General features: G+C 45.5%; 1 long non-coding RNA gene across 2 annotated transcripts in view; it reads right to left on the reverse strand.

The window, feature by feature from the left end:
- Positions 1-2,915: 2,915 nt before the first annotated feature.
- Positions 2,916-8,985, reverse strand: part of LOC106724083 — a 46,880-nt gene continuing 40,810 nt past the window's right edge. For both annotated transcript variants that reach the window (XR_001359841.1, XR_001359840.1), the window contains one exon: positions 2,916-3,120. This is a non-coding gene — a long non-coding RNA (uncharacterized LOC106724083). The remainder of the gene's footprint in view (positions 3,121-8,985) is intronic.

An 8,985-nucleotide genomic window follows, 5' to 3' on the forward strand; every position in this document is an offset into this window, starting at 1 on the left:
GTGGGATAATAGAATCTAGACTCTCCCTTATAGGGTTGTTGTGAAGACTGGAAAGGAAACTTCTGTCTTATGACTCTGCATTGGAGGCACGGAACAGCCCTTTGATGTTAGCTACGGCCATGCCCATTATTCATCCCAACAAGAAGCTGCACTCTCTCTGTTCCAGGAGCCATTCCAGCCAATCAGGACATGAAGAGGAAGACAAAATAACCAGACCCGCATCCTGCCCGTAGGAGCACTGAGTCCACGGAGGGGACAGGAAGTCCATCAATACCTGGGAAGTGTCACAGGTGTTGCCATGGGCTGCTAAGAAGCACCTCCTTCTGGCTCTTCCTTCCTTGGCTCAGGTTCTCACTCCTTCCTGAACTCACCAGGCATCCTGGGGGGTTTGCCCCTGGCCTCTGTGCTGGCCTGAATGGGGAATAATAGAATAATATGAGCATGGGCAGTTGTCCAGCGCCTTGGCACGGGGCTGTGTCTGGAAGACTGTAAATCACAGACCAGCCCAGCGCACAAGGCCCCAGGGAGAACCTGGGCAGGAGAATAACTTGGCCACTTCCACCTGCCAAATCACAAAACAACACATTGACAAGAAGGGCCATTGATGCTGAGAAACCCTAACAGGTCCCAACGTGGAAAGTGGTATTTGTCTTACAAACATGCCCGCTAGGTACAGTGGGCACTCAGAGCCGTTCGGAATTTTATCATACCACGTGTTAGCATCTCCTGTTTACCCTGATTCTTCCCCCCACTGCCATTTATTAGTGTTTGATTTGTCACCTGTAACCGTGCCTTTATGTGCATGCTTATGCAGCTAAGCATAGAAAAAAGACTGGGAAGATACACCAGTGGCTTTCAACTGAGATGGATGAGGCAACTGGAACATAGCAAGAGAAGGGGGAGGCTGGTTATTAGAATCACCTAAATTTTTTTTCCCCCAAATCCTCATGCTTGGGTTAAACACCTTAAGCATATGTGTATTTTAAAAGCCGACCCAATAATTCTGATGTTTGCCCCTCCCTTCCACCCCCACCTCCTGCCTGATTTGTCACCATTAATACACATCACATGATGAAAACGGTAGTTATAGCTTGAGTGTTGGGATTATAATTTTAAAACATTTTTTTCTATCTTTTGCTTTGCTGGTGTTATTAAAGTTCTACCATGAACATAAAGACTAGCATAGTAATGTGTTGGTTACAGAACCAAACTCACCTGAGTTTACACCTTATCAGGGCGTGTCACTGCACCTCGGTGATGTCATCTGTAAAAGGCAAAAGTAAGAATAGCTCCCTAATTGGGCTGTTGTGAGAAGTAAATGACTTACACATATAAAGTTTTTAAAACAGTGCCTGGCACATGTCACGCTCAATGGGAATTACCCATTATTATTAAAACATAAGAAAAATGTAGCAATACATTTTTAAATTTTAGAAAAAAATATGAAATTTAAAACTATAAAGAAGAAAAAGACTCCATGGCGTTTGCATGATATTGACAGAAGCTGCTCTCCCCTTCTGTGAAGTGGAAAAAGTGGGGGGAGGGGGATAAGGAGAAATGTGAATGGACTCTGTAGGCTTAAAGTGAAGGTAAAAAGTGAGGAATGGCCATTAGTATGAGGAGTGGGATCAATGCAGCATAAAGGAAAAACCACCCCGGCTGCCGGCCTGGGAGGCTCAACAGGAAGGAGGTGGCCGAACTTCCCCTTCCTTCTCGCTGGTTCCAGCCCAGAAACCCCGCCCTGGGTGGAGAGAGAAGACTGGGCCCTACTGCAGGGCACCCAACCATTCTCTTTTTTGGTCAGACACTAAAGGGCACTCTCTGCTTTGCATATGCATTTCTCCTTCTTCTCTCCCAACGCAGTTTGCCTTTGGTATCTCTGTATTATTTTGCCTTTGGTATCTCTGTATTATTGCTTATTAGCAAGTTACAGTCAACCTCATAGCTGATGTTTACTGCTGCCAGGCACTATTCTAAAACTGCCCGTAGCAGCTCATGTATCCTCCAAACACCTCTAGGAGACATATACTTTTTTTTTTAAATCTCCATTTCACAGAGGAGGACACTGAGGCCCAGAGAGGCTAACTTGCACAGTCTGCAGATATTGGTCACTCGACTAGAATTTCTTTCAATCTCGATGACAGTCAAGACAATTAGGGGACAACAGACCCCAGGAAGCCCACCATACAGCAGTTCGCTAAGATCTCCAGTCACTGCCTTGTGCAGAGGATTTGCTGAGGCTGGCATGCAGGGGCCATATCTACTGGCCGACCCCAGCCCTAGAACCCCTGTTGTGTTCGCCAACCCCAGGGGAGCCAGGAGGGAGGCCCAGGACATTTGATTCCGTAGCCCATCCTGCTCACCACAAACCTAAATTGTCTCAAAAGGAGCACACACCGGTAAAGGATTTTCAGAACCACATGTTGGAGCAGGATGTGGGTATTCGTGGAGACTCCGCACCCAGAATCAGTTTCCACCCCGTGCTTCCAGCAACGGGTGAATACAGCCGCAAGCACTTCCATGTCTAGAAGCAAACTGCAAGAGGCCCCCTGTTCCAGGAAGAAGGCCCAGCCCTCCCTGCTGGGGAGCAGCTGTGATCCTGTGATGCCAGGTGATGCCTGTGGCTCTGACAGCCCCCGGGAGCCTCTCCGCCGGGGCTTTGGACAGCACGCGCGCTGAAAGTGGCCTTTCCTCTCCCAGAACATGATGTAACCCCCCGATCCTCAGCCTCAAATGGTTTGCAGATTGTCTGGGGTGACTGTTTCCTGTGTTCTGAGATCCCAGGTGGTGAGCCCGCTCTGCCTGCGACCCCCGGATGGCGTTTACTTGGAAAGCTGCTTTTATCAGTCAGGATGTGCTTGGTGGCAAGTAACACAAAACACAGTCCAAACTGGCATAAACAATAAAGTGGGGTTTATTGGCTCAAGTAAGTGAACAGTCTCTGGATAGATTTCAGGTGAGGATGGATATACGTAGTGACTCAACCATCTCACAAAAGGCCCCACTTGCTTTTTATCTCTTTTCTCTGCTTTCCATGTCAAGTTCATCCTAAGGCTGCTTCCCCTCAAAGCAGCATAAGGACTTCTAGATGCCTCAGAGAGCATGTTTCCTTGTTCATTTCTAGCAAAAAAAAAAAAAATTAAAAAAGAGTAGCTGTCTCAAATCCTATATAATCCTATATAATAAAACCCTAATATGCAAATTGACCAAACAGCGGAACAACCGGCGAAATGAGGGGGATAAGGAGAAATGTGAACAAGGGGGCAGAATGACTGGTCACTATGATGCACACTGACCACCAGGGGGCAGATGCTCAATGCAGGAACTGCCTCCTGGTGGGCAGTGCACTCACACAGGGGGAGCGCCGCTCTGTCAGAAGCCCGGCTCACGGCTGGCGAGAGCAGCGGCAGTGGCAGGAGCCTCTCCCGCCTCTGCTGCAGGCGGGCAGTAAGGAGCAAGGGGTCCTGGACTGGGAGAGAGATGTCCGTCTGCCGGCTTAGGCCTGATCCTGGAATCCGCCTAGGGACACCGCCCCCCCCCACCCCCCCCCACAAGTGCATGAATTTCGTGTACCGGGCCTCTAGTAAAAGCATATATGCTAAGTGTCCGACCGATCTGTCAACTGTTTGGTCAACAGCTTGACTGTTGGCTATGACATTCACTGACCACCAGGGGGCAGATGCTCTGACTGGTAGGTTAGCTTGCTGCTGGGGTCCGGCCGATGGGGACTGGGTGAGAGGGCTGGACATGCCCTGGAACCCTCCCTTGGTCCCTCCCTGCCCCGCCGGCCCCTATCAGCCCAGATCAGGACTGGGTGAGACTGCCCGATTGGCCTGATCACCAGCCAGGCCAAGGGACCCCATCCATTCACGAATTCATGCAACGGGTCTCTAGTTATTAAATAAAAGTCCTGGACCTCTGGATCATCTAAGGCAGCGGTTCTCAACCTGTGGGTCGCGACCCCTTTGGGGGTCGAAAGACCCTTTCACAGGGGTTGCCTAAGACCATTGGAAAACACATATATAATTACATATTGTTTTGTGATTAATCATCATGCTTTAATTATGTTCCATTTGTAACAATGAAATTGGGGGTCACCACAACATGAGGAACTGTATTAAAGGGTCGAGGCATTAGGAAGGTTGAGAACCACTGATCTAAGGTCATATGACCATCTCTGAACCAATCACTGTGGCCCTGAGCAATAAGCCACAATTGGGTGTTTTTTTTTAATTGTGGGGTTTTTTAATGGAAGATCCCTTGCTGATCTGCTTTCCCCTGAAACCTGGGGGAAAAGGAGAGGAGGACCAGTCAGATCAGGAGGAGTCTGTCCCCAACACTCTATTCCTACATAGATCTAAACCAATGGTTCCCAACCTTGTTTTGGTCATGCCCCACCTAAGCATCTCTAAAATCCTGATGGACATATAATTCTTATTATTCAAAAAATGAACTCCTAATTCACATGGAGGAAGCCTAAAAGGCCATTAACTTGGTCTAAACAAGCTTCCAAAGAACATGGCATCCATGAAAGAGAAAAATAAAAGAACGAAAGAACAGTTGAAGTACTGAGGAGGAAATCACTAAGAAATTGTTAAAAAATAATAATAATATGAAGTAATATGAAAAAATAGCAAATAAAGTTTCAAAACATATAATAGAGAATTGAAATGCATAAATATGTCACAATATATATTTATATACCATATATGAGGCCCCTAGAACCACAAGAAATGTAAAAAAAAATCACTGTTAATAACCCATTCTCGAATTGCCCCTCTTAAAAATCAAATTGCCCCCCTGTGGGGCATGTGCCCCAGGTTGGGAACCATTGATCTAAACAGATGAGCCAGGGTCACTATAGTGGTTAGAAGTTGGCAACATAGGGAGAGGGAGAAGAAAGTGGGGGGTTGGGGTGTCAATGAAAAAAGTCCAGACCCTCCCTAACCTGCACTGCCCAGGGGGCACTTGGTCTGCTTCAATTCAAGAAGGATCAGAAGATCAAAAGTGGCTTACAAAGGCCTGAATCATCAGGGATGGAGGGAGGAGGAATGTCTGTGAAGTGCGGGGTCTGTTTGCCAACTGAGGGGAAGGGATTGCCCTCCCCCTGCAGGAATCCCTCCAACCCCTCAGATCTGGAAAGTCTGGGGCTGCCAGATACCCCAGGCAGGGGGCTGGATTCACAAAGGCTTGCACTACAGGGAGAAAGAACGCTGCACCCCAGCTTCTCCGTCAGGGTCCAGTGGTCCTTGACCTCCTCCTAGCAGTTTGCTTGTAATTCATGCTTGATCCCCTCAGCTTATTCTTGATGGCACCCTGGGAGCTGGCACAGATCATTCTGATGGTAAGGTGCTCAGACTCAGGGTCTCAGCCCCAGATCTCCTTCATGCTTTCCTTTGTCTCCTAAGTTGTGTCATGGAGGGCATAGCGGCATCCTAGTTTGGCAGCATCTTAACAAAGGTGGGGTCATCTCCAGCCTGGGCCTCCTCCCAGAGCATCTTCTTACCCTCGAGTAGGAGGAAGAACACCACCTTCTTGTGCTTATTTGCTCCTCTGGCTTCCACAGCTTGCACACCTGCATGCCACTGAATACCCTGATGATGCCAACAGAGACAGCCATGACAGAGGGCATGTTTACGGAAGTGAAAGAGGGATGGAAGGAGCCCAGAGAAGACACCGAGGACTACTGCACTGTGCTGGGACCCCACTCAGACCATGGCTGACCTCGGCAATCACTCTGCCCCTGTATCTGGAGAGAAGCATTATGTCTACCCCAATACATTGTTCTTTGATTTCTGACATGGCCTTTTCCAGAGCCATTAAAAATACCAAATTCAATAAAGCAATAAAGTAAATGGCAACTACACTCTTCTAGCTGCTCAAGTCAAAAACCTTGGACACAATCTTGATTCTTCATTTTTCTCACCCACCTCCATATCCAATTTATCATTAAACCCTATTAGTTTTACAACAAAATATAGCTAGAATCTGATCCCTTCTCACTTTATTCATGGTGTCACCCTCCTCTAAAGTATCATCGCCTTGCATCAAAACACTGCAATAGCCTCCTACTTGGTCTCCTCCTACTTGCTTCCCCATCCTCTCATCTTCAGAGAAGCCAGAGCCATCCATTTAAATAGTAAGCCATATCATGTCACTCCTCAACTCAAAAGCTCCTAGTGGTTGTTATATCAATCACTCCAAAGAAAAGTCAAAAGGCATAACAAATGGACAAGGAGAGCCTACATATTCTAGCCCTTATCATCTTCCCTTAATAACTCCTACACCTCTCCCCTCACTCACTCTGCTTCAGCCAGACTGGCTTCTTGCTGTATCCTCAAAATATCAAGTATGCGCCTGCCTTAAGGCCTCTGTATGTGCTAGTCCTCAGCCTTCACCAACCTTCTCCCCAATTACCTTCTAGGCTCATTCCCTTTGCTCAAAAGTGATGTTATCAGAAAGATGCTGTGTGACCACCCTATGTGAAAACACATCCAGTCTATCTTTAAAACACTGACCTTGCTTTATTTTTCATAGCACTTCCCATTACCTAAAATATTTAAGCATTTTCACATGAAATTTTTCTCCCCTCCTAGAATAAAAGTTCTATAATAGCAAGGTTATTTACCACTACAGCTCTAATATCTACAACAGTGAAGGCAGTCAATAAATAGTTATTGAGAACGAATGAACGATTTTGAACAAATGATAACAAAAAAGAAATAGCTAATGGCAGATGAAAAAGATGTTTAACCTTATCAATAAGCAAAGAAATGGGCCAATTTCTTGTTGGCCAAGACAATATTTTTGCCCATTAAATTGGCAAGAACAATCAGATAATAAATCCATCACTGTTAATACAGCAATGAAATTTGTATTTTTATATATTATTGGCAGCCAGTCTCATTAATTCATTTATTAGGTATCTACTATATACCAGCCATTGTGCAATTATCCAATATATACTTTAATTCATGATAACATTCAAAGTCTATGTTTTAGTTGGGATAGATTAGGTTAGCTGTGGTAACAAATTACTCCTAGTAGTTTACCATAATAAAGGTTCACTTCATGTTCACTCAACATGCCTACCTCAGGTTGGTAGAGAGGTGGGGTTTACATGTCACTTCCCCTCACATTGTATTGAACAGAACTAGTCACATGGCCCTACCCAATGTCAAGGAGACTAAGAAATGAAAGTTTTCTGCATGCCTCCAAGGAGTAGAGTGACAGACATTGGTAAATATTAATAACTAGAGGCCTGGTGCACAAAATTCGTCCACTCGGGGGGCATCCCTCAGCCCAGCCTGTGCCCTCTCCCAGTCCAGGAGCACTCAGGGAATGTCCAACTTATGGCTTAGGCCCACTCCCCCTTCCTGTGGGGAGCAGGCCCAAGCCGTCTGTCGGACATACTTAGTGTTGCTGTGGAGGTGGGAGAGGCTCCTGCCACCACTGCTGTGCTTGCCAGCCGTGAGCCCGGCTCAGGGCTTCTGGCTGAGCAGCGCTCCCCCTGTGGGAGTGCACTGACCACCAGAGGGCAGCTCCTGTGTTGAGTGACTGCCTCCTCATGGTCATTGCACATCATAGCGACCGGTCGTTCTGCCATTCGGTCAATTTGCATATTACCCTTTTATTATATAGGATGTCTACCACAATCCTTGATCAAGAAATATTACCATCTTATTGGAATAACCTAAGGTACATAAAAAGCTACATTAAGGAAAACGTTCATTGATGTCTTATTTATTATTTTGATAAATTGAAAGAGTCTTAAATGTTGAATAATGCGGAAATAGATCATGGAATCATAGTTTATCTGTATACAATACATTACTACACAGACATAAAAAATGATAGTTAATGAAAAATATATGTATAATAATTAATATATTACAAAATAGTAAGTAAAAAATGGGAAACATGAAATGGATTCTGTGATTACACCACCACAAAAATATACCTAATAAAAATTCTTTTAAAATACACAAAAATATATTCATTCAACCATTATCTCCTAGATGCTAGACTCTATGGATTCAGAGATAAAACACACTGTGTTTGGACTGGAGGTGCCATAGTCTTATAAGTACCTTTAGAATGAACTAAAAGAAACCCCTGCCTAAAATCAGAACAGTTATTCTAGTACTTTTATGGTTGCACATAAGGTTGAACTTTTTATTCCACTTTAATTTGAATCACCCAGGGAATTAGAGTGAATTATTTATTCAACAGGTACTTACCACCCATGCACTAAGTGGGTGACAAAGATGATCCAGATGCCAGACCATGATCCCTGACCTCAGAGGGCTTACACTCTAGCTGGAATCCTACATGTCAAGCAATGGCCCCTGCTGGCCTCAGCTTCTGTGGATGTGCTTTATAGAAGGCTCAATATCAGACCTGTGAAAGTTCCTGGTGCCTAAAACAGTGCCTGGCACATAGTTGGTGTCTTCTAACTTCTGGAGTTTTCCCCAAACCTACTTACTCATAGGCTTCCCTTCTCAGTTGATGACATCTACATCTTTCATTACTCAGGTGGAAAATGTGAGGGCATTCTTGATTCTTTTTTCTCACACTCCACATCAAATCTGTCAGAAAAATCTTACAGGTCCCAGCTTCAAAATATATTCCCAAATCAGACCACTTCTCACTCCTTCCACTGCTGCCATACTAATCCAAGCCACCATCATCTTTTGCCCTAATTCCTGCACACTATGATCTGAATGTTTGTGGACAAAGAGATGGAGTATTTGGTAAGGTGGAGGGGTGGGAGACAGAGTAGAGGGCAAGAAGGAGGACAAGATGGACATTTCCAGGGAGCTGTCACAATATGATCACTACCTAGTAGTGAGACAAACTCGCAATCCCGATGTGACGCCAAAGTTGGAGAAAGCCCGAACAAGCATTAAACTAGGAGATGAAGAATGTATCCAGTGGGAAGCACCAAGCATGTGGGAGAGGAAACGTTTGGGGGGGGGGGGGGGG

The sequence above is a fragment of the Myotis brandtii genome, unplaced genomic scaffold (genome assembly GCF_000412655.1).
Source record: "Myotis brandtii unplaced genomic scaffold, ASM41265v1 scaffold708, whole genome shotgun sequence".
NCBI lineage: Eukaryota > Metazoa > Chordata > Mammalia > Chiroptera > Vespertilionidae > Myotis > Myotis brandtii.